A 25,883-nucleotide genomic window follows, 5' to 3' on the forward strand; every position below is an offset into this window, starting at 1 on the left:
TCCACTCCATTCAGCCTGCACAACCAAAAATTTCTCAGTAGCTTAAAAGAGACCATGCTCAGGAAAAATCATTATGTGTGCTAATTTCTATTAAAAAAAAAAAACACCCAGGAGGAATCAATTTTTCCTTACAATCTTTCTGATTGGCAAAGGTCCACTCAAGAGTGCTGTGGTTTTGGTTTTTTTCCCCCAACTCAAGTACTATTATATTAATATAAAGGGAGATAATATGTTTACATATTTGTTGAAAACATAGAAAGAAGTTAAATGAACTTTCATTTTCTATTTACATGGCTGAAAAATTATGAACAAATAATCCAAACACACCATATTCACATTTGAAAAAACATTCAATGAATACTCAACATTTCTACTCTATTTCTTTTCAGTGGGTGGGGACGTGTGTATGTTTGCTAGAATCTGCTCTCTAGTAAATACTGCTGATATTTAAAAATTATGAAGCACAATGTATGTTGCAAATATCAAAGTGATTTCACACGCACTCATGTTTGACACCAAAGCACCAAATGCAGGCTTCCCAAGTGGCTCAGTGGGAAAGAATCCGCCTGCCAAAGCAGGGTTGAAACCTTGGGTTGGGAAGATCCCTCTGGAGAAGGAAATGGCAACCCACTGCAGTACTCTTGCCTGGAAAATCCCATGGATGGAGGAGCCTGGTGGGCTGCCGTCTATGGCGTCGCACAGAGTCGGACAAGACTGAAGTGACTTAGCAGCAGCAGCAGCAGTATTCTTGCCCGGGAAATCACAGACAGAGAAGCCTGGTGGGCTACCGTCCATGGGATGGCAAAAAAGAGTCAGACACGACTAAATAACAACACCCAATGTGTCACGCCCAACACATACTGTTACCCACCAGGATGCATGCGTTCTGTCTAATTTGTTCACTGTAAGATTCTCTGCATCTAGAAGAATTCCTGAGACAGGTGGTAGGTGCTCTAGAAACATTTATTTACTGGTTAGGTGAATGTGTTCAATCTGAGAGATGGAGTGAACGCAAATGACCCAAGAGGCATACAAGTTCATCAAGAACTTCATGTGCAAATATTATGCAAAGTGCTACGCGGTGCATAAGGACCGTGGAGACAGATGCCTAAGCCACTTTTGTACAAGAAGCCTGTGCTACAAACCACACAGGCTTTGTGTAGAAAGATAACTCCCAACAAACAGCACATTAGACTGTGACCGAGGTACAAGGAAGGCCACAAAGGCATGCCCTTTCATCTTTATTACTTCATGCAACCACTATAAACTCAGGGGAGATCATATTCCCACTTGGTGCACAAAGAAAGAGGTTCCTGGTCACCTGACTAAAACTCAGAGTAAGTGGTGGGGAAGAAGGGAAACACACAGCTGAGCAGAAGATGGAACCCAGAAGCTCTCTGCAGGAGCCGTTGCTGTACCATATACCCATCCTCATCCCACAGTCTAGAATTCTGCATTGAACACGTGGTTGTTTTAGCAACGCCTTGTTCCCACTAGAGTGAAGACAGGGTCGAAGGTAGAATCTGCAAGACTACCATTATCCAAGAAACACAAGCTGGAATCAAGATTGCCGGGAGAAATATCAATAACCTCAGATATGAAGATGACACCACCCTTAATGGCAGAAAGTGAAGAGAAGCTAAAAAGCCTCTTGATGAAAGTGAAAGAGGAGAGTGAAAAAGTCAGCTTAAAGCTCAACATTCAGAAAACGAAGATCATGGCATCCGGTCCCATCACTTCATGGGAAATAGATGGGAAACAGTGGAAACAGTGTCATACTTTATTTTTGGGGGCTCCAAAATCACTGCAGATGGTGACTGCAGCCATGAAATTAAAAGACGCTTACTCCTTGGAAGAAAAGTTATGACCAACCTAGATAGTATATTCAAAAGCAGAGACTAAGGTCTGTCTAGTCAAGGCTATGGTTTTTCCAGTGGTCATGTATGGATGTGAGAGTTGGACTGTGAAGAAGGCTGAGCCCGAAGAATTGATGCTTTTGAACTGTGGTGTTGGAAAAGACTCTTGAGAGTCCTTTGGACTGCAAGGAGATCCAACCAGTCCATTCTGAAGGAGATCAACCCTGGGATTTCTTTGGAAGGAATGATGCTAAAGCTGAAGCTCCAGTACTTTGGCCACCTCATGCGAAGAGTTGACTCACTGGAAAAAGACTGATGCTGGGAGCGATTGGGGGCAGGAGAAGGGGACAACAGAGGATGCGATGGATGGATGGCATCATGGACTCGATGGACGTGAGTCTGAGTGAACTCTGGGAGTTGGTGATGGACAGGGAGGCCTGGCGTGCTGCGATTCATGGGGTCGCAAAGAGTCGGACACGACTGAGCGACTGAACGGAACTGAACCATTATCCGCTCCCATCCCTCCCCCTTTGAGAACAGGACACCTGGATTCTGTGTGGGCACATGGTCACACTCCTCTCAAAAGGACAAGCTTTCCCTTGTAACCCAGTTCTGGCCAATGGCTACAAGCAGAAGTCAAATACGAAATCTCTAGTCTGTGCTCTTAAAGGCAATGAAACCCCTCTTCTCACTCCTTCTCAGGGACGTGATGTGAGGGCAGGAGCTGGCGCAGCCATTCCAGACACAGAGGAGGACAGAACTTCGGGGCGCCTACTGTGAGGCAGTGCTTCATGGACTGAGAGGTCCATCACCCCACTTCCAAAGCCACAGAAAGTTACATCTCAGCTGACTTCAATGACTTGCCCCGTCACTGCCAAATCACCTTGCAGAAAGGTTAGAAGCTGCTTCCTGGCCTCTTATAACACAGAGACATGCATCAGCAGGGAAGAGGAAGTGAAGAAATTAAAAACTACAGCTACTAATGATTTCCTGGTCAGAAACCTAAGGCTTCACAGCGTGTTTTGGAACCGATGTTAATTCACGGGCACCCTAGGGTGTTCAACCACATAAATAAAGCCTGAAGAAAGTCCCTTTTGTCAGAGGAGGCATCAGTTAGAGGCGGCCCTGAGCTTATGACTTTCTGGCTCTGAACCTGTATGAGTGTCAAAGCGTGCGCACAGCAGTCTGTGAGACTCTTGGGGACCCCTGAACTTATAGGCTGCCAGGCTCCTCTGTCCGTGGGATTCTCCAGGATTGCAAGAATACTGGAGCGGGTTGCCAGTTCCTTCTCCAAGGGATCTTCCCGAGCCAGGGATTGAACTGGCATCTCCTGCAAAGGCAGGGGGGTTCTTTATCACTAGAGCCACCTGGGAAGCCCAATTCAACCTGAGACCTTTTTTTTCAAGTGCACACTGGGAAGAACCAACCACCTTTATCTCACGCGAGAGGCCGAGGGGTCAGAAAACCAGTGCAGACTGAGGACCTTGTTCCCTTCCACGTCAGCATTGCCTTTTGTGGCCAGTAACCCATACATCCAGCAGAGGTAAGGGGAGGTGGCCACGCATGAAGGCATCTCTCAGTGAGCCAAACAAATCCTCACACTGACTCACGGGCATACAGAACGCTTTACAAAGGCCAACAGTGGAAGCAGGGCCCATGTTCAGATGGGGGTGTCACAACCCACCCACCGCCTGTGACCTCAAGCACTGCTTCTTTCGTCTGTGGTGCGAGAGCTCTGATGGGAGACGTGGATGGTCCAACAGAAATGCGATGGGATGGCCCAACAGAATGTGAGGTGAGCTTACATCCAATTAAAGAATGTTTAAATGCAAAGTAATTTTCACAACATGTTTAAACTTCACCCAGCATATCCCAAATAGCATCATTTTAACTGTACTTCACACTGGTTTTTTTTTTTTTTAAACTATTGAGATCTTCGACATTCCTTTTACCTACAAAATCTCTAAAATTCCCAAAGTCTACGTATTTTCCACTTGCGTCACATCTTAATTAGGAAACGGAATTTTCAAAGGAAATAGACCACTGCTATTATAGTTCAGAAGATGTATTCTGTACACTGAAAACACAGATACACATACCCATGTGATTCCCAACATAAAACTTATGGAACAGCTGAACCAAGGATCGAAATTTAAATCAATAAGGAAATAAAATCTCTAAATCAGATCCTCAGGAACCCTAGCCATATTTGAGGGTGCTCCTTGGGTCTACAAGGCTTGCGGCCCCTATACTGGATGGTGCAGGTCAGCATGGCTGCTAAGAAGCCTGCAGCAGCGAAAATGACTGTGGTCTGCAGGACGGAAGGACCTGGGGACATTCCAGGCCACACGATTCCTCTGTAATTGGTCCACATGCAAATTCTTAATTATGCACCCGCAACTTTTTTTGCCCTTAACAAATTTCAAATAAATTAAAAAGAAAACCGAACAAACCGTCCAACTTTTAAACTATCCCTTTCTCAAAATAGTGCAGCTTCCTGATAGAAAATGATTTTTCACAATGCACATTTATTTTCATATTTTTACATAGACACTGGAATTTGGGGTCTCAGACCGGACTGACCAAAGCAATGAGTCCAAAGTGAGAAGGGCTGCAGGTTTAAATTCTACGCTGGATTTTGCAAACTTAGAACAGAAATGGAAAGAACGTAAAATACGTCTTGGATGATTTTTAAAATATGAGCAACTTGTTGACATGATACTATTTTGGATAGTGAGTTGACTAGATTATTGAATTATTATATATTAATACATATGTTGCAAATAATGGGCTTCCCTGGTGGCTCAAACGGTTAGATTTGCCTGCAGTGCAAGAGACCTGGGTTCGATCCGTGGTCTGGAAAGATCCCCTGGAGAAGGGAATGGCAACCCACTCCAGTATTCTTGCCTGGACAATCCCATGGACAGAGAAGTCTGGCAGACTACAGTCCACAGCGTCCCAAAGAGCTGGGACATGACTGAGAGACTGATTTTAATGTTTCAAATAATATTAATCTAGCATATATTTTGGAGAAGGAAATGGCAACCCACTCCAGTGTTCTTGCCTGGAGAATTCTTTGGATGGAGGAGCCTGGGGGGCTGTTGTCCATGGGGCTGCACAGAGTCAGACACAACTGAAGCAACTTGGCATGTGTGCATGTATTGAAGAAGGAAATAGCACCCACTCCAGTATTCTTGCCTGGGGAATCCCTGGGACAGGGGAGCCTGGTGGACTGCCGTCTATGGGGTCGCACAGAGTCAGACATGACTGAAGTGACTTAGCAGCAGCAGCATGTATTTAGATACAGATTGCAAAAATAATTTATGATTTCTTTTTACTTCTCTACTGTGGCTACTAGAAAACCTTAAATTAAACTTATGGTTTGCATTCTACTTCTATTTGGAGAGTGCAAAAACCCAGACAGTTTCTATGGTGCCTGCAGGCTCTAAAATGTGTTGCTAATAGTCAGCAAGATGAAACCATAGCATTTTTTACAAAGCTTCTTTTGTGTCTACTGCAAAATTTTAATTAGATGCCCCTCACATCATTTTTTTATTCCGTGACCAATTCAAGACAGATTAATAATCACAAATTGTTCTAAATGCAGACCACCTTTCTCTAGGAAAAAAAGCAACTTTCTGTTGGAGGATTTTTAAATATAGGGATTTATCACAAGTTCTGTTAAGACACCTGAAAGGGTTGTGGGTCTCAAAAAGAACCACGGTCACTGGCAGGTTGCTCGCTTTGTGGGCAAACACTGACCTCGCATCTGAGTGTGTATTGTTACACCTTCCAGTTTCAGAGCCACCTGGCCCAGCAGACAGCAAGGTTCGCGGTGAACTCCAGGGCTCACTGCAGAGCACTGGGTGTGGATCCCGTCTGGCTGAGCCTCTCTCGTCTATAGCCTGGGGGGTGACGTCACCAGAGCTGCACCCCTCTTCCTAGCAGGTTGCCATGGGAGACCAAGGGTGACGATGCTACAATGGACTCTGTACCACAGTCGACAGTACAGCTCAAATTTCAGGGTTTAAGATGCGCTTCCCTGATGGCTCAGCGGGTAAAGAATCCGCCTACAAATGCAAGGAGACACGGGTTCAATGGGTTCAACCCTCTGGATCAGGACCAGGAAATGGCAACCCACTCCAGTATTCTTGCCTGGAGAATCCCATGGGCAGAGGAGCCTGGCGGGCTACAATCCAAAGGGTTACAAAGAGTCGGACACGACTGAGCTTGCACACATTCTGTTTAAGAAGGGGTGCTGCTGAACAGATATTTTAGCCAGGACTACAGACAGTTTCTCTTGCTGTTATTGTTATATTAAACCTCCTGTTAGACAAGGCTTCCTGCCCCTTACACTGTCAGCTATCACTCTGAAGGTTTAATTCAGCCTCGCCCACTCAAAGCGCTGGAGAACCCACAGCTAGAGATGCTTAGGCTCCCAGCACAGGGAGCTGTGTGCATCTCATCAGTGACGACAAACTGAACACTCGAAGGCCTCCTTTTGCAAGAGGCCCTTTATTGTCTCTTTGAGTTCTACTATGAATTAACAATAAAAAAAAAAAAAAAGAAAGAAAAAAAACACCATCCAGATATGGATTGGTTGAGTAGCTTGGCCACTAAGTTGCTTTCTAGCCTCTGAGTCTCCTGAGTCGTATTCCACTGTTTCGCAGCCTCAGGGACTATAGCCCACCAGACTCCTCTGTCCACGGGATTCTCCAGGCAAGAACACTGAAGGGGGTTTCCATTTCTTTCTCCAGGGGTATCTTCCCGACCCAGGGATTGAAGCCGAGTCTCCTGCACTGGAAGGCTGATCCTTTACTGCTGAGCCACCAGGCAAGCCCAGGTTGGTGTTAAGGAGAAGGAGTTTATTTTGCAGCAATGGTACGATAGTACAGGAGAGCTTTCTACTTTTACTACTTGGGTGAAGGGAATATGGCTTCCGTTTGCCCACAGCTGGAACCGGTACTGTGCACGTATCTGGGAAACGGAGTTCAAACTGAGCATCTCTGACCTCTAGCCACCGTGGGGAAGGGAACCTGGGAGTGAGTCCTCTCCCCATCCCTCATTTCTGTGCGTAATCACACAGAATGGAGAAACAAGAAAAGTCCTAGTAGGTAGGATCCACGTAGACAGGTAGAAACAAGGCAACTCCTCGTGCGCAGCAGTAACAAACTGAGAGGAAAAAGAACCCTGAGACCTGAGAAGATGCATGTTATTACAGAAATAAGGTCATTTCTCCACACACTCATTACCTCATCGATTGAAATCTGGCAGGAAATGATTCATGGCTCACCTACTGAACATAATCTAGAGCAAAGACATTCACACGTCATTGAGAAGCGAAAACCGTTAAGCTACAAGGCGACAAGAACAGTACCCCAAAATCATCACATTTGTTTTTTAATAATCTATCGATGAATTTTTTTTTTGCGGTCACATCCACAGGCATGCAGGATTTTAGGACCCTGACCAGGGAGCAAACCAGCAACCCCTGCGATGGAAGTGCCGAGTCTTAACCACCTGACCGTCAGGGGAGTCCTTCTACTGATCATTGCTGTATCATCTTTTCCCTCGCCTTTCCTTTCCAGATTTGGAAACGAAAAAAAAAAAGAAAAGAAATACTTAAACTCTCTGAAAGGAGGAACTGAAATAGATCTTTGCAAAGCTTTCCAAATGTGTGATGTTATACAACAGCGAAAGGAGAGAGAAGTAACAGCAAATGCAGAGACATCTCACTGATGACTTCAGAGCAACACAGAAAACAAACAATCCCCGCCTCCTTGTCCCTAGTGTGCCAAGAAACAGCACCGTGCTTCAAAGACACAGCAGAGACATTCGATCAATTCATTTGCACAACAAAACACGTCACCCGTACACACTCATCCACACCTGGACACACACCCTTGGGAAACAAACTTGTGCTAATGACAAGCAGAAAAAACTGCAAGCTGGCCTATTGATAATTATAAATATTTTAAGGTCTTTTGCAGGCTAACCTAAGAATCTGCGCTTTTCCTACAGACGTCATTCTGTAAAAACACCGTCTTCTGATAAACACACTAGGAATCGTGAGATGCACTGAATCCATGTAGAGCAGTGATATTCAAAGGCATCAATTCTCATCCATGAGCAGTCACGGCCCACACACACCCCGCCCCGCCCCCCCCAGCTTTAAAGAAAGGGCCAAAGAGTTAATGAGCAAAGAACGTATTTTGGTATAATCTCAGTAATAAGTTCATGTGCTGACCTGCCTTCCTGCTTTCTGGACTCAACTCCTGTTTAAGACGCAGCCCCAGTATGCAGACTCACAGTCTGGCTCCAATCGGGAGACTCAACTTCCCGGCAAATGCCAGAAACAGCCCGTCTAGCTGAAACTCTGACAGTGCAGTCTTTATTAAAACAGCTGGCATTCACGTGGAACCCAGAGAGTGTAACCCCAAACAGAACCCGAGCCATTGCTTGCAAAACAACTTACATCCAAGTCACAGAAAAAAAAGAAATGCAAAAGACTGGCAAACAGGATGAAATATTCCACCTCATTTTTTTTTTTTTCAATGAAAGAAATCCAAAAACAACAAAAAAAAGTGCCTGCATTCCCTTCTCAGTTGACCACAATGTCCTGAGCTGTCTGAGAGGCAGGGCCCCACCCCCCGCCCCAGCACACTCCACCCTGGGCTCTGGCAACAGGGAACAACTGCCACAACCTTTCAAGGAAAGCAATTTGGTAATCGGTCTCAAGGGCCCTACAGCCCCATTCCCAGCCATCTCTCCCAAAGTAAAAAAAAAAAAAAAAAATTAGAAGCAATCTGAAGCTCCGGCAACAAGTGTGAAATCAATTACAGTACACGCACTTGACGGGATGGATGCCTGAAAAATGTTTCCAATGAACGTCGGCGATGATCACAAGGCTCACTCCGTAAGGTTAAGCTGGGAGAGCCGGGTCACAAAGCTGGACCTCCTGACGTTTCATGCACAGGAATACAGGCAGCTGGGAGGAAATGCACCAACAGTCTGATGGGGGTGGGCTCAGGTGTTTATTTTGTTTTCAGATTCCATTCTCTCTCTCCATCTTTTCCCCAAATTGCTCATTCTATGCAGCACGTTGCTTTTAAACAATCAGAAAAGAGGGACCGAAACTACTAGCCTGCGAGGAATAATGACTAAATTCCTCATCTGTCGAGGATGACGAAGATGAATTAAGACAGTGATGTACCTGTTCACCTCTTTCCTAAGAACGTCAACGAGGGCTTTCTTCACAGTGCGGTGTACCGGCGGGGCAGGGCAGGGGCGGAGATTCCTTCTCCTCGGGGGTTCACAGTGATCAGCCTCCTCTGAGTCACCTTGTGAAGTTTTATGATGCCAGAGTCTATAAACACAACATTAAATATTTACGGTTGATATTTGCTGCTTCTAAAAATAATGTGAAGGAGAAGGTCTCTTAACAAGGCCTCCCAGTGACCTTCTCGCTGAAATCACCAAGGCTGACTGTAGGTGCGCTGACAGCCACCCCCAGGCCCTGGAAATCTGTGATCCAGTGGACGCCCCAGGGGCCCTTTCCACTTGAGCCAGGCACCCTGGGCCTTCATACCCCAGTGTGTCGATGGGGCCCCAAACCCACTTATGTGATGGGGCCTCTTACTCCATCGATGAAATGTAACGAAATATTACATATGCTTATCAGCTAGGAAGACAGTCTTTTTTTCCCTCTACCAAAACTACTTTGGATGCTTTGTTACAGACTAATAGACACGTGGTCAGACAAAAATGGACCACGCGGGGCTTCCGGAAGGTCCGTTGGTTAAGACTCTGAGTGTCCACCGCAGGGGATGTGGGTTTGACCTCCTGTCAGGGAAACTCGGATCACACATGCTGTGTGCATGGTGCAGAGAGCAGCCCAAAATAAAAAAAGGCATCATGAGAACACTGGTGGAGTGAACAAGACCGAAGAGATCTCAGAAAAGCCAGTGAGCATGCAGATGGATTCTGTGCAGAGACAGTTTCCTTCGGGAACCACTGCGCTTCACGGGACTCAACCCCAGAAACCGTAGAGGGTGCATCATGGGTACAGTTTATTACGGAGAGACGACCCCAAACTAGAATTACTGGACTCATATTCCAAAACAAGGCTGAATTATCTTCCATCAAGCGACGAGTGAAGAAACCTGCGTTTAAATTTGCTGCTGTTTAGACGCCATCGTCGGAGAAGGTGATAGCACCCGACTCCAGTACTCCTGCCTGGAAAATCCCATGGACGGAGGAGCCTGGTAGGTCGCTAGGAGTCAGACACAACTGGGCGACTTCATTTTCACTTTTCACTTTCATGCACTGGAGAAGGAAACAGCAACCCACTCCAGTGTTCTTGCCTGGAGAATCCCACGGACGGCGAAGCCTGGTGGGCTGCCGTCTATGGGGTTGCACAGAATCGGACACGACTGAAGTGACTCAGCAGAAGCAGACGCTGTTGTATCCCACTCTTTTGTGACCCTGTGGACTATAGCGTCCGCCAGGCCCCCTCTGTTCATGGGATTTTGCAGGCAAGATTACTGCAGTGGGGGACTGCCCTGGCTATCCAGTGGTTCAGACTCCGTGCTTCCCACGCAGGGGGCACAGGTTCGATTCTTGGCAGGGGAAATAAGATCCCACAAGCCACATGGTGCAGGCCCCAAAAGTTAAAAAAAAAAAAAAAAAAGAATACTGGAGTGAGTTGCCATTTCCTTCTCCAGGGGATCTTCCCAACCCAGGGATTGAACCAGAATCTCTTGCCTTGGCAGGCTGTTTCTTTATCGCTGAGCCACTGGGGAAGCCTGGCATTCAAACAGTTTAACCTAAAGCCTCCAGGAGGTGAAGCTTACCTTGCTCCCCCTACGCCAGTGAGCATGGGCTTTGAAAGAAGTGTGGACAGACGAGAGGGAAAAGCGGTAACTCGATAGTGAAGAGACTCTGCAGACGCACACCCTGAGCAGAGGGCAAGCTCTGCAGGCTCATCAGCGCTAAGTCGCGTTGAGAGTGCCCGCCCTGAGGCGATGTGTCCCCGCCCTGAGGCGACATGATCACAGGGCCCGTCTCTGTGGTCTATGCTCCCCACACAACCCCAGCCTCATCACGGGGCACACACCTGCCAAGCCCAAAGTGAGAGACGTTCTACGAAAGTCGTGGCCGGTATCCCTCAGAACAGAGCCACCAAAACCAAGCAAAGTCCGAGACCTCGCCCCGGCCCAAAGAAACATGGAGAGCGGTGACTGAGTTCAGTGTGATGGGGGTGGAATTCCAAGACAGAAAGGGGACATGGATCGAGAAAAGGTTAAAGGTGAAAAATAATCCAATATGTAGTGGACAAAATTTTTTAAAATCATGTATACGTGCTTCATTTCTTTTTTCTAATTGATTTATTTATTTTGATTGGAGGCTAATTACTTTACAATATTGTATTGGCTTTGCCATACATTGACAGGAATCTGCCACGGGTGTACACATGTTCCCCACCCTGAACCCCGCTCCCACCTCCCTCCCCATCCCATCTCTCAGGGTCATCCCAGTGCTCCAGCCCTGAGCACCCTGTCTCATGCATCGAACTTGGACTGGCGACTCGTTTCACATAAGATAATACACATGTTTCAATGCTATTCTCCCAAACCATCCCACCCTCGCCTTCTCCCACGGAGTCTAAAAGTCTGTTCTATACATCTGTGTCTCTTTTTGCTGTCTTGCATACAGGGTTATCATTACCATCTTTCTAAATTCCATATATATGCGTTAGTATACTGTATTGGTGTTTCTCTTTCTGGCTTACTTCACCCTGTATAATAGGCTCCAGTTTCACCCACCTCGTTAGAACTGATTCAAATGCATTCTTTTTAATGGCTGCTTTCTGATGAAATGCCCAGAGAGGGGTCTCACTATTCCAGCAAAGCGGCTCAACCATGATGGTTAAGAAATCTGTTCAGGAGTGGCTGTGCTTACCACCTATATAAAGCCCCATGTCTCTGAACAGCAAATCCGCACACACACACAGGTTTCCAAACTCACCCCCATCTGGGTCAACAGCTGTTACTGTGGCCAAACCACCAATAATTCTTTCACGGTTATGAGCGAGCCTCACTCCAAATCTTCAGACACATCAGCAGTCCCCGGTCTTGGCAACCCAGGAGGAAACACACGCCTGCACACACACAGACACACACACACACACACACGATCCTATCAAGTTGCATTTCCATCCTTCAAAATGCCATTTTCTTTCATTTCTCTTTGACTTTCCGCTTTTCCTCCCTTAGGAATTTTGGCTATCTGCCTTAGCTGAACTTGAAAAGGCAAGGAAGATGAGTGTCCATGGGAGAAAAATTAAAGTTGGGGTAGGGGGAGAAGATACTGGCAAAGCCCTGGACAGCAGCATGATGGCCACTAGCTGTGAAGGTGGCAATATCTCCAACCTCATGCCAAAGAGACCAGCGGCATTTAGGGCAAGTCAGGTCTTCCCATTCAGCCTTTCCACGTGCAAAGGCTTCTATACATGAAGGCTGCTGACGCAGCTCGTCTGGGGGTCAGATCCTTTGGGGTCCACCTTGGGCCAGGTCCGGCTCCCTATCCTGGAAACCCACTCCTCTTTCTGCATAGCAGTTGCCTTTCTAGAAAACGCAAACAACAAGAGAATCCTGACTCAGGATCCTCCGAAATGTTCATTAAGTCAACCGGCAGGTGCAGAATTCACAAAATTCAGTTCCCTACCCACCGGGGTTCACTTCTTCTGTCTATATGCTCAGTCCTGTCTGACTCTCTGCGACCCACCCTGTGGACCGTGTAGCCCACCTGGCTCCTCTGTCCCTGGGATTCTGCAGGCAAGGATACTGCAGTGGGTTGCCATGCCCTCCTCCAGGGGGAATCTTCCTGACCTGGGTCTTCTGCACTGACAGGCAGGTTCTTTATAGTCTCAGCCACCAAGGAAGCCCTTTCTTCTATCTGCTGCTGCTGCTGCTGCTAAGACACTTCAGTCATGTCCGACTTTGTGTGACCCCATAGACAGCAGCCCACCAGGGTCCCGTCCCTGGGATTCTCCAGGCAAGAACACTGGAGTGGGCTGCCATTTCCTTCTCCAATGCATGAAAGTGAAAAGTGAAAGTGAAGTCACTCAGTCATGTCTGACTCTTCGCGACCCCATGGACTGCAGCCCACCAGGCTCCTCCGTCCATGGGATTCTCCAGGCAAGAGTACTGGAGTGGGGTGCCACTGCCTTCTCCTGACATGCCTTTAAATAACCGTAAAGAGGTCATTTGACCTTGCACTCTACCCCTGCACTTTTACAGCCTCACCGGCACATGGAGGCTATCTGCGGAATGAATGAAGGATGTGAGCGCTGAGACTGAAGTGCAATAAAGATGTTATCATCTTTGAAAGTGTCACAAAGAGCTCGAGGGCGCGGAAAAAATTCCCATTCATATTTTTCCCCATTAACTGCCTAGAAGACAATAAAAAAAAAAAAAGGCAATTCATTATTTAGAAAAGGCAAGGGCAACCTTTCCTAAATGTCTTGAGGCCAGAAGGTGGACGTGCAGAGGCAGCAATAATTCAGGCAGGCACTGACGATTTATTTACCCAAGTTCAAGGAGGAGATGGGAGAGCTGACCGGCCACGTCCACCGGGGGCAGGCTCAACAGATGTTTCCATTTTGCGGGAGGGAAAGTGATTTTCTGTCCAAGAATATCGTGGAGAGCACAAAACAGGTGCATTATTTTCATTTAGCTAGGTAGTAAAGCGACGGGCTTCTGAGATGCTGCTCGGGGGACAGAATCTGCCAGCCAGTGCAGGAGATGCAAGAGACTCGGGGTCGATCCCTGGATTGGGAAGATTCCCCTGGAGAAGGAAAACAGCAAGCCGCTCCAGTATTCTTGCCCTGGAGAATCTCATGGACAGAGGAGCCTGGTGGGCTACAGTCCACGGGGTCAAGAAGAGTCAGACACGACTGAGCACACACATTCAGACACACAGACACACACAGAGCAAAGTGACAGTCGTTAGATGCAGATTCTGTTGTATCCAAATGTCAGGGCACAGACACACCTACAGAAATTTCCCCACACTTGCTGACAGTTGACTATGTACTCGAGTGAGTCATTCTCTAACCAAGATGGCAACTTACGGGTGCAGAAAACAAAAGGCTGTGGTAGGCAGCCTCTTCACATGCATTTTCCTTTGTTCTCTTGTTTATGTGCCCCTACCGTGTAGCATGGGGAATCTCAGCTCCCCGACTAGGGATCGAACCTGTGCAGCTTAAGGATGGAGTCCTAACGACTAGACGCCAGAGAAGGCCCTGGGCAGCCTCTGAGATGAAATCCAAGGAGCCCCACCGTGCTGGTATCTGCACCCAGGAACCACCCCAACCCACCCCGACCAGGATTGGTCTATGCAACCAACAGAGCACGGCAGAAGGAACAGCACGTCCCCTCTAGATCAGGTTGTGAAAGCATGTGGCTTCCAGCACTTTCTTTTTATGTTTTTTTTTTTTTTAATTATTCTGTTGTTACTTTATTTATTTTTGGCTGTGCCATGAGGCATATGAGACCCTTAGTTCCCCATCCAAGGCTGGAAGATCTCCTTGCACTGGGAGATTAGTGTTACTCACTGCTCCACCAGGGAAGTCCCAGCACCATCCTTCTCTCTTTCTCCTGGACTCTGTTTCCCCTCCTGTACTATCTCTCTCTCTCTCTCTCGATCATGCACTCTGGGGAAGCCAGGTCACGGGCAGCCCTGCAGAGACGGGAGGGACTGAAGCCTCCCACCAACTGCCACGTTCGTGAACGGGCTTGGGGTTGAGCCTCCAGTTCAGCACTAGGCTCAAAAGACTGTGGTCTTGGGGCCAACGCGCTGACTGCAACTCATAAGAGACCCTGAGCGGGAACACTCCGGCTCATCCGTGCTTGGATTCCGGAGTCTCAGAACCCACAGGACATGATCCGTGTCTGCAGTGTTCAGCTGTGGAGCGCTGGGGTGATCGCTCACACCCCAATGGATAAACAACACAGGGGCTGGAACTGGGAACGCACTGGTGGACGTCAGAGAACCCTGGCATAGAAACTAACCCCATTCATTCGCTCCCCACAACTCGCCACCCCCTCCAAGCCAATTACCATCTAATTCCATTCGTTTACCTTCAACCAAGCATGCAAACACACAAACAGCTACAAACCTAAGACCCAGAAAACTACATGCATCTATCTTGCCCCCATCACATAGCTCTCCTTCAGTAAAACCGGGTCTACCAGGTAAACCACGCACGCTTAGAAACCACACTGACATTCTCACCCCTAAATCCCCAGCAATCACTTGCTCCCCTCAGCCAGGCACTTCCACGTCCGAATGGTACAAAAGTGGCATTTTTTCCATTGTTGTCGTTTGTTGTTTGGTGCTCAGTCGTGTCCGGCTCTTTTGAAACCTCACGGACTGTAGCCCACCAGGCTCCTCTGTCCGTGGGATTCTCCAGGCAAGAACACTGGAGTGGGTTGCCATTCCCTTCTCCAGGGGATCTTCCCGACCCAGAGATGGAACTCGCGTCTCTTGCATTGGCCTGTGGGATCTTTAGCCATGACCCACCATTTTCCATTAGATTAGAAGAAAAGTTCTTTCCAATCAAGCGTAAAGGTCTTGATTCAGAATGAGATGAATCCTAAACGTGTCTGCCTTAATTTAGCAAATTCTTGACATAAGGTCTTGAGACGCTGTGCTGTGTGTTACATCATCGTTAAGGAGTTCAGAGCTGCTCAGTCATGTCCGACTTTTTGAGACCCCATGGACTGCAGCACGCCAGGCCTCCCTGTCCACCACCAACTCCTGGAGTTTACCCAAGCTCATGTCCATTCAGCCAGTGGTGCCATCCAACCATCTCATCCTCTGTCACCTCCTTCTCCACCTGCCCTCTATCTTTCCCAGCATCAGGGTCTGTTCCAATGAGTCAGTTCTTTACATGAGGTGGCCAAAGGATTGGAGCTTCAGCTTCAGCATCAGTCCTTCCAATGAACACTCAGGACGGAACTCCTTTAGGATGGACTGGTTGGATCTCCTTGCAGTCCAAGGGACTCTCAGGACTCTCAGGACTCTAGACCTTCTCAGGAGTCTTTTCCAACACCACAGCTCAAAAGCATCCATTCTTCGGTGCTCAGCTTTCTTTGCAGTCCAGCTCTCGCATCCATACATGACCACCAGTTAAACCGTAGCCTTGATGAGACAGATCTCTGTTGGTAAAGCAATGGCTCTGCTTTTTAATATCCTGTTTAGGTCGTTAAAGCGTAGACTGACCTGAAAGAAAAGAGTCCCCACTTGCGGCTTTCAACTATTCTAGATTATTTTTCTTATATGCAGAATTCCCGTTTCTGTTTAGCAGACTTTCTCACAGCAGCGCTCAGAAACAGTGGATGTGTACATATTCTAACTGGGGCCCTAATTTTGGAGCTGGATCGGGCTCAGGGGCTGTAATTACGATGGGAAATTATATTCCCTGTTGTCCAAACTGCTCCTGGAAGCTGATCATCCAAGGCCCCAAGGTCCATCCCTGAGGGCTGAACACAGCGACGGGGCACCCAGGCGACCTGCTGTTTACCACGTGAAGCCACCGTCGCCAAGAGAAGCAAACCCAAGGTCAAGGTTTCACCTACCGCGCTCTGAGACTTCCAAGTTCAGAGCATTTCTGACATGTTGTCTGTTTAACACGTTTCCCTGAAAAGTGCCAGGAAGCCTTGAAATACGTGCCAGACCCACTCCAACAGTCCTGGGAAGAATCCGCCTGCAATGCTGAAGATCTGGGTTTAATGCCTAGCTTGGGAAGATCCCCTGGAAAGACGGAAACAGCTACCCACTCCAGTATTCTGGCCTGGAGAATTCCTGGAGACCATACAGTCTCCATGGGGCCACAAAGGGTCAGACGCAACTGAGCCACTTTCACTCTAGGCACCAAGGAGTCTTCCACGGTGCAATTTCTTTCGGAGGAAACTGGACAAGACTGCACGGAAGGGCCTGGGGATTACAGGCACCAAAACCACTCACGGGCACAACTGGTTCTACCCTCGATCACCTCTGCTGGGAAATGGAAGGGGGTTGCACTACAGAGCGTGGATTCTAGAGCCTCCCCTGGCGGTTGGGGGCTTTGCACGGTCAACGTCATGTGGTTGCATCATGGACTACTCCAGGGATCAGGTTAAGTGGGCCCATAGTATCCACTTTGTCCACTTCACCCCCTGAACCCCATCTTCATAAGCAGCAGCCCTCCGGGCTGGTCTCAAGGCAAAGCCCACCACCTCCTGCTCACCTGTGACCGAGAACAGGCTCCACGAACCAGCAAAGCCGCCCGCACCTCCATGAACTGAGGCTCACGAAAACACCCCCTCCTGACGGACAGGCCACGAGAGCTCCCAGACCTCCCAGAAATGTCAGGAAAGACACAGTCCCCTGGGGCTTGTGGGTATGATGGTCACCCAGGCCCCACAACACCAGGCCTGGCAGGTGGCAGGTGGCTGCACCTGCAGCTCTGTTCTGCCGGCTCGTTCATTTGGTTAAAGGCCAAGAATTTATACCAGTTTGGACTTCTTCACCTGCCCTGTAAATGGCCAAGGGTAAAAGGAGATCACCACTACCATGGGGTGAACTGGGCACCCCCTCAAAAAAGGTATCTTGTGGTCCAATTTCCTGGACACCTTACAGTGTGACCTCATTTGGAAATAGGTTGGTTGTGGATAGAATTCATCAAGATGAAACGCCAAGTGAAAAAACAATGAGATGCCCATCTGACACCTGTCAGATTGTTGAGCGTGGGCTCAGCCAGCCAGACAACAAATAACAAGTGTCACCAAGGATGGAAAGAAAAGGGAACCCGTACGATGCAGTGACGCTAAGAATGTCGACAGGTGCAGCTACTGCGGAAAATAGTACAGGGCTTCCCCGCAACATTACAAACAGAATGATCGCACGAGCTAGCCAATGCCTCTTCTAGGCATTTTCCTGAAGAAGACAAAAGCACGAAGTTGAAGAGATATACATGCCCGAACGTTCACTGCAGAATTATTTAGAATAGCCATGATCTGGAAGCAACCTCAGCGTCCATCGAGAGATGAACGGATGAAGAAAATGTCACACACACACAGGAAAATGGCTCAGCCATAAAAAAAAGCATGAAATCTTGCCATCTGTGACCACATGGATGGACCCATAGGCTATTCAGTTCAGTCACTCAGTTGTGTCCGACTCTCTGTGACCCCATGGACTGCAGCACGCCAGGCTTCCCTGTCCATCACCAACACCCTGAGCCTGCTCAAACTCATGTCCTTCGAGTCAGTGTAGGGTATTGCATGAAACTCCTTAAGTCAAAGAGAAATACTGCTTGCATTTATACACAGAATCTAAAAATTGAAACAAATGAACAACCACAGCAAAATAGAAAAGGACTCGTAGCAAGAGGTAGTTGGCAGGGGGCAGGAGGTGAAGGTGAGTGAAATGAACAAGGGAGCTTAAGAGGGAGAAACTTCCAGCTACAAAGTGAATCAAGGAGATGAAACACAGAGCCTGGGGTATACAGTCAGTAAGTGTCATACGTCTGTACGGTGACAGATGGTAACTAGACTTGTCATGGTGATCAATCTGTCATGTACAGACGTATCGAGTCATTCGTCATGTACCCGGAATTAACATAGCGTTGAGGGTCAATTTGGGCTTTCCTGGTGGCTCAGGTGGTAAAAGAATCAACCTGGGTTCGATCCCTGGGTTGGGGAGATCCCCTGGAGAAGGAAAAGTCACCCACTCCAGGATTCTTGCCTGGAGAATCCCATGGACCGAGGAGCCTGGCGGGCTACCGTCCCCGGAGTCGCAGAGTCAGACACAACTGAGCAGCTCGTATTTTCACTCCTTTCACGGCTCAGTGTAGGTCAATTATATGTCAATAAAAGAAAAAAAGAAAATACATCCAATCACACACACAGAATTCATCAAATGAGGTCACAGTGGAGCAGGATGGGCTCTTAACCCACTATGATGGTGTCCATGTAAGAAAATGACTGTGTGAACAAAGACACACAGACAAGGCGAAGACCAGGATGACGTATCTATAAGTCTAGGAACATCCAGGGTTGCTGGAAACCACGAAAGCTAGGAGATGGTCAAGAAAGGAGCCCGCCCAGAGCCTTCAGCAGAGGGCCAGTGGTGACATCGCGATCTGAGACTTCTGGCCTCCAGGAACATGAGAGAATGGGCTCCTGGTGCTGGAAGTCACGTGGCTTATGGAATTTTGTTAGAGCTGCCCTGCGAAAGTGCTATGACCACTAAGAAGCATGGCTTCTAACCTGCTTTATAATCAAGACAAGAGTTTACTAAAATGCTGTTTCCAAACGTATGTAACAACAATTTTCATAAGACATTCATTTCATTAAAAGAGAAAAAAAAAAAAATCAAATAAAAGGAATCCCCTCAAAGACTGTCAGGGAATCCACACATAAGGAAAAGGTCCCTCTGGCTGGCTTTGGTCCTGGGTTGGGACTTAGACCTTCTCCACCCAGGTGGCCACCCCAACATTTAACCTCAATCACCCAGGGCTCCACCGCATCCCCTCCACATCCTGGGAGGAAGCTGGGGTTGAGGTGGGGACGGAGCGGGACGAGGTACAAGGTTCCACATTACCAAGCTGTATTTTCGGGGCTGAAAAATGTTGTCCACAAACGCACAGATCAAAAGCATAGTTTGTTTACATGACTGGTATCTACATGCGTGTCCATGCATGCATTTTAAAATCTTTCCTTAATTTCTACTGTGTTTAACATCGCTAGATAATTATTCTAAAAACCAAGGTGGCATGTGGGTTTCAGACCAATAGGAGAGGCCCTGAAACTCCAGTTCAGCCAGGCCCCCAGGGTCCGTACATCAAATCTCAGCACGGATGAGATACCATCACCATAATGAGAATCTCTCTATTCCTCCCGGTAATGAGCCCTTTTGAAGAATGAATTAAACATTCTGACATGGCTTCTCTGAAAGCAGAAAGGCGGGCTTCTTGAGAGGGGCCGAAAAAACGAGCTCATATCATTGTGTGTCCTTAGTCATCCACCTTTACCGCTCACATTTTAGGATGTCTGCAAAGTCAAGGGATCTTCACGTACTCCAGGAGTTCTCCAGTGTTATCAGTCAACGCATCACGCTTAACAGGACTGAGAAGAATGCCGACTCCACGCGGATTAAGTTCCACATGTGACTAAGGGCTAAGTCTGCTTAGTCAGCCATAAAAAAGAACAAAATAATGCCATTTACAACACTATGGACCCAGAGAATGTCGTACTGAGTGAAGTATCTCAGACAAAGAAAGACAAATACCATATGATATCATTTATATGCAGAAGCTTTAAAAAAAGAAAAACACTGGTACAAATGAATACATTTACAAAATAAAAGAGAGTCACAGATGTACAAAACAAACTTATGGTTACCAGGAGCTGGGGTGGGGAGAAAAATCGGGAGACTGAAATTAACATACACACTGCTGCTGCGGACTCTGTGACCCCATAAACGGCAGCCCACCAGGCTCCCCCATCCCTGGGATTCTCCAGGCAAGAACACTGGAGTGGGTTGCCATTTCCTTCTCCAATGCATGAAAGTGAAAAGTGAAAGTGAAGTCACTCAGCTGTGTCCGACTCTTAGCAACTCCATGGACTGCAGCCCACCAGGCTCCTCCGTCCATGGGATTTTCCAGGCAAGAGGACTGGAGTGGGGTGCCATTGCCTTCTCCACGACTACATATTAAATAGGTAACTAACAAGGACCTACTGTATAGCACAGAGAACTCTACCCAATACTCCGTCATGGCTTACATGGGAAAAGAATCTGAAAAAGCGTGGATATATGCGTACGTAAAACTGATTCACTTTGCTTTACACCTGAAACTAATGCACCATTGCAAATCAATTATAATCCAATTAAAAAAAAACTACCTCTTGAACTTGTGGCTTCTGTTATTCCATGAGCAGTCAACCAAGACCAATTATTAGAAAGAGCAAACACCACCACCTTGAGGCTTTCCTGATATTTGTAAAAGCAAAAGGACACAGTCTATCATCATTTATTAAATAGCATCTATCTTATAAGATAGCTCAGGTAAAGAATCTGTCTGCAATGCAGGAGACCCTGGTTCAATTCCTGGGTTGGGAAGATCTCCTGGAGAAGGGAAAGGCTACTGACTCCAGCAATCTGGCCTGGAGAATTCCATGGACTATATATAGACCATGGGGTTGCAAAGAAACATGGGGTTCCTGGTTTTAGAAAAGGCAGAGAAACCAGAGATCAAATTGCCAACATCCGTCGGGATTACTGAAAAAGCAAGAGAGTTCCAGAAAAACATCTATTTCTGCTTTATTGACTATGCCAAAGCCTTTGACTGTGTGGACCACCACAAACTGTGGAAAATTCTGAAAGAGATGGGAATACCAGACCACCTGACCTGCCTCTCGAGAAACCTGTATGCAGGTCAGGAAGCAACAGTTAGATCTGGACATGGAACAACAGACTGGTTCCAAATAGGAAAAGAGGTACCTCAAGGATGTATACTGTCACCCTGTTTATTTAACTTATATGCAGAGCACATCATGAGAAACGCTGGGCTGGATGAAGCACAAGCTGGAATCAAGACTGCCGGGAGAAACATCAATAACCTCAGATATGCAGATGACACCACCCTTACGTCAGAAAGTGAAGAAGAACTAAAGAGCCTCTTGATGAAAACTGGTGGTGAGGAAAGCGGAAATCCAACACTCCCAGTCTTCAAGGGGGGGAGAGGAACTTGAACACAAACGTGTCCTTAATGATCACAGACTGTTTGCCTGCAGTCCCTGCACTGAGCTTCCATAGCGCCTTGAGATGTTACGGACGGTTCTGCAAGGTGACGCGTGGCACAGAATACCGCCATTGGTCATTAACTATCTCTTTGCAAAAAAAAAAAAAAAAAACCACACACAAAAAAGCGTTTGCTTATGATCATGATGACAAGAAGGGAAAACGCCATCGGGGGGCTGTTGATGCCCAGATTCCCGTGGATATGGCCAACATTTCAGTCTCACTCCAGGCACACAGCAGTGGGCCGGGGCTGCAAATGCTTGCACGTGCTTCCCTGGGATCTCGTGCTGGCCACTCGAGACTCTGAAGCCCCTCACCGCACCCCTCATCAGAGGAGAGGCAGAGCGGCCCGGGTAGACTGAACGAGAAAGCGGAGCCCCTGGCAGCGTGAAATGAGAGGGCCTGGATGGAAGATGTCAAAGACATCACGAGCCTTAGTTCCTTCCAGTGATCTTCACCCAGACGTCCCATTTCCGGGGCAGTGGACGTCCCAGGTCACACGTCCAGGTGTGTGGACTGGCTAGTGGCTGCTCCTCCCTTCCAGAAACAAGCTCTGTCCTTACAGAGGCTGCCCAAAGCTGGACAGCCGTCTGCAACCTCTGTCATTTATGTGATAAAACACTCCACACGTGTAACCCAGCCTGGGGAGCACGTTCCCCCAGGGGAGGCCAGCCCTCACCCAACAGCCCGTTCCTGAAATCTCCACGGGGCCCGCTCGCAGGCACCAGGGTCCCAGCACAATTTGACCCAGATGTTCACGTTGGTCCTTCTGTGAGGACACAGAGTAGCTGGTGAAGGCCGATGGTGGGGCACAGGGGTGCCGTCCTCCAGGCCCTGAGCTGCACCCCCAGATTTCTGCCACCCCCCGAGTCTCGGATCCCACTGCTGAGAAAGGTAACGCCCTGGGGCTTCCGCGGTGGGCTGGTGACTGGAAATCTGCCTGCCAAGGTAAGGGACACAGGCTCTGTCCCTGGCCTGCGAGGATTCCACATGCTGTGGGGCAACTGAGCCTGAGTACTGAGCTCGTGTGTCACATGTACTGGGCCCATTTGCCACAACTGCTGAGCCGGTGGGCTGCAACTACTGAAGTCTGTGTGCCCTGGAGCCTGTGCTCGTTAATAAGAGAAGGCACCGTAATGAGAAACCCACGCACCGCAACAAAGAGCAACCCACTCGCTACAATCAAGACCCAGCAGAGTTAAAAAATAAATAAATGAATAAAAGACTTTTTCAGTTGATGTACGAAGATTTTTCTTTAAAAAAAAAAAAAAAAAAAAAAACAGGTAATGCCCTAGAACACGCGCTGATTACTTCATTCTCCATTCAACCAACTCCCGAGTGGTCCCCTAAGCGCCTGTAACTCAGTCCACACATCCTGACTCGTCTGTCTTCCCTCTACCAAGAAAGAAGACCCGTCCCTCTGCTCCCTTGTGACTGAGGGGTCTGGCCACTTTCAGGCCTGCCCAGTGCAATCTGATGATAAAAAAAAAAAAAAGAAGAAGTTTTACTTATCGGTGTACCTCCCATACCCAGCATAATGCTCGATCCACACAAAAACACTCAGCAAGGGTTGGCTGCACTGAATTAAATTCAGATATAGCATTATGAAAAGACTATATGATGAAGCATGGCTTTGTACAGATCGCGGGAAAGCACAGGCAAGCTTTTATGACTCAAGCTCCTGTCAACAAGCATTTCCAACAGGGGTCAGCAATGCTTACCAATATTACCTAAGTGGAGGCGGGGTCAGGAGTCTTCTCTCTTATGAAGGAACGTTGTTCTCTGGTATTTTCTCCAAGCTGTGATGACCTGCTGGGTTTCCATCACAGGCAGTTAAGAGCAAATGAAGACCTAGGGAGCTTTATCGATCCAATCGAGAGACACAGCAGTGCCAAAGATTGATTTCCCACCAATGATGCAGGTTGAATACATCCCTGTGATAGCGGACAACCGCAGACCAGACAGGTGTTCTCACTGGGGCTCCCAGTCTCTCCCGGGCTTCTGTGGGGTTCACAAATGACTGACATTTCAAAGGCAGAGCACCTTCCCATTTTATAGAGATCTCCCCAAATGGGAAGTATCAGGAATACTCTAGAGAAGTCCAACGTTCATGATCTTTTAAAAGAAATAGAGATAGCATTCAAAGCCATTTATTAATCCATTCATTTATTGACCAAATATTTGGCATGCATGTATAGGGCTTCCCAGACTTCCCAGTGGGAAAGAATCAGCCTGCCAATGCAGGAGATGCGGGTTCGATCCCTGGGTCGGGAAGATCCCCTGGAGGAGGAAACGGCAACCCACTCCAGTTTCTTGCCTGGAGAATCCGCAGAGGAGCCTGGCGGGCTATAGTCCATGGGGTCTCAAAGAGTCAGACATGACTGAGCGACTGAACACACACACACGGCACGCATCTACTATACGTTAGACACTTAAAAAAATGCTTAAAGTCTTCATTAATTTTGTTACAATATTGCTTCTGCTTTATATTTTGGTCCTTCGGCTATGAGTCATGCAGGATCCCAGCTCCACGACCAGGAAAAGAACCTGTACCCCCTGCACTGGAAGGCAAAGTCTTAACCACTGGACCACCAAGGAAGTTCTTATGCTAGGTACTTTTAGGTCCAGGGCATTTAAATAAAATAGCTCAAAAAAAATTTTTTTAATGCCAACTCTGTTTGCTATCTTCTATTTTTTTTTAAAACTTTTTATTTGGTATTGGGGTATAGCCAGTTAACAATGCTGTGATAGTTTCACGTGGAGAGTGAAGGGACTCTGCTACCCTATCCATGTATCCACTCTCCCCCAAACCCTTCTCCCACTCACACACCATGTTCATGACCTTTCATTAAAGGAACCACGGCCGGCCCCTGTAGCTACTTGAAAAGTTGCAAAGTGGCACAGGCCTGTCCTTTACTGTGCTTCAAGGTGCTTCAAAAAAAAAAAACACACACACACACACACACACACAAAAACCTGGGCTCTACCATCTAATTCCTCATCCTCACCAAGACCGAGCCAGCTCCCAACAACCGGAGCCTGGGGTGGAGAAACACATTTACAGTTCTCATCACCGCTACGGCTTTCCTGTGAACCCAGGAGAAGCTTCGACTCTTTTCTGTCTCCACCAGGGAGCCCCAGCTGGGGGTGGGTCTCATGTCCAAGTGCAAGGAAGAGTTTCCCAGGGTCAGCCTGCCTGGCAGAACAGCCCGCAGATCTCCTGGAAGCTCACGGCCAGCCCTGGCCTAACACAACCCTGGGTACTTGTCAGCGTCTCTGCTCCTCTCCCACCTCTTAACGCCTGTGAGTGCTCGGATATCACCCATCGCAGGACACAGATGTTCATTATGCCTCCCACCCAGAATCCGCCCGTATCCCACGCCCACTTATTCACGCAGGATTCTGAGCTTGGCCATTCACTATGGATCGCTGTTACTGCCACATTCAGATGGCACGATAAAGATCGAGACAGCAGGAACAAGGAACCCGTCTTTGTCCTTGGGTTCTAATATGTGATGTAGTTGACTCTGAGATCAAGATTGTGTGCATGTGTGAAGTCGCTTGTGTCGGACTCTTTGCAACCCCACGGACTGTAGCCTGCCGGGCTCCTCTGTCCATGGGATTCTCCAGGCAAGAATACTGGAGTGGGTTGCCATTCCCTTCTCCAAGGGATCTTCCCGACCCAGGGATCAAAGGCAAGTCTCAGTCAGGTTCGTTATCACTAGTGCCACCTGAAGGACAACACTGACTCAAGACAGGGCCAGGCTGGGCTCAGAATTCCTTGCTCAGGTTCTTGCTTCAATAAAACATCTGAGCGTGCAGCAGCGGGGGCTGCCAAGGGCCAAGGGCCATCCCACGGGACAACTTCCAAAGGACATACACTCTGGACTCAAGGGCTGCTTGACCTAAACATTTCCCATAAATCTTGGGCATATCATGCATTTCTTTCTTTCTTTCATTCTTTTTTAAAAAGCATTCTATCAGTGTCTATCACGCCCATTGACTTTCGGCATTTAGAATATATTCTGACCAGTGGGTGGCTGAGTATGTGTGTGGGCTAGAAAACCATGAGAGAGTGGGCATCCACTGTTGTTCCCAATTAATATCTCTGGGAGGAAAAACGCCCCCAGAATTTCATGAAATAAATGAAGGGTGAAGAATTCTATAGGGTCCACTGTC

The 25,883-nt window shown here is 47.8% G+C and overlaps 1 protein-coding gene across 18 annotated transcripts in view; it reads right to left on the bottom strand.

Moving 5' to 3' along the window:
• The window catches only part of LOC101119116 (transducin beta like 1 X-linked), a 248,917-nt gene that overhangs the window by 108,265 nt on the left and 114,769 nt on the right, over positions 1-25,883 (bottom strand). For 8 of the 18 annotated variants that reach the window (XM_060407546.1, XM_060407535.1, XM_060407547.1 and 5 more), the window contains one exon: positions 9,070-9,222. The exons of 8 other annotated variants lie outside the window; for them this stretch is intronic. The gene's annotated coding sequence lies outside the window, so the exon portion shown is untranslated. Of the gene's footprint in view, positions 1-5,618; positions 9,223-25,883 lie in introns of all 18 variants that reach the window. 2 more of the 18 variants (XM_060407540.1, XM_060407536.1) reach the window with 1 other exon arrangement.

The sequence above is a fragment of the Ovis aries genome, chromosome X (assembly GCF_016772045.2).
Source record: "Ovis aries strain OAR_USU_Benz2616 breed Rambouillet chromosome X, ARS-UI_Ramb_v3.0, whole genome shotgun sequence".
NCBI lineage: Eukaryota > Metazoa > Chordata > Mammalia > Artiodactyla > Bovidae > Ovis > Ovis aries.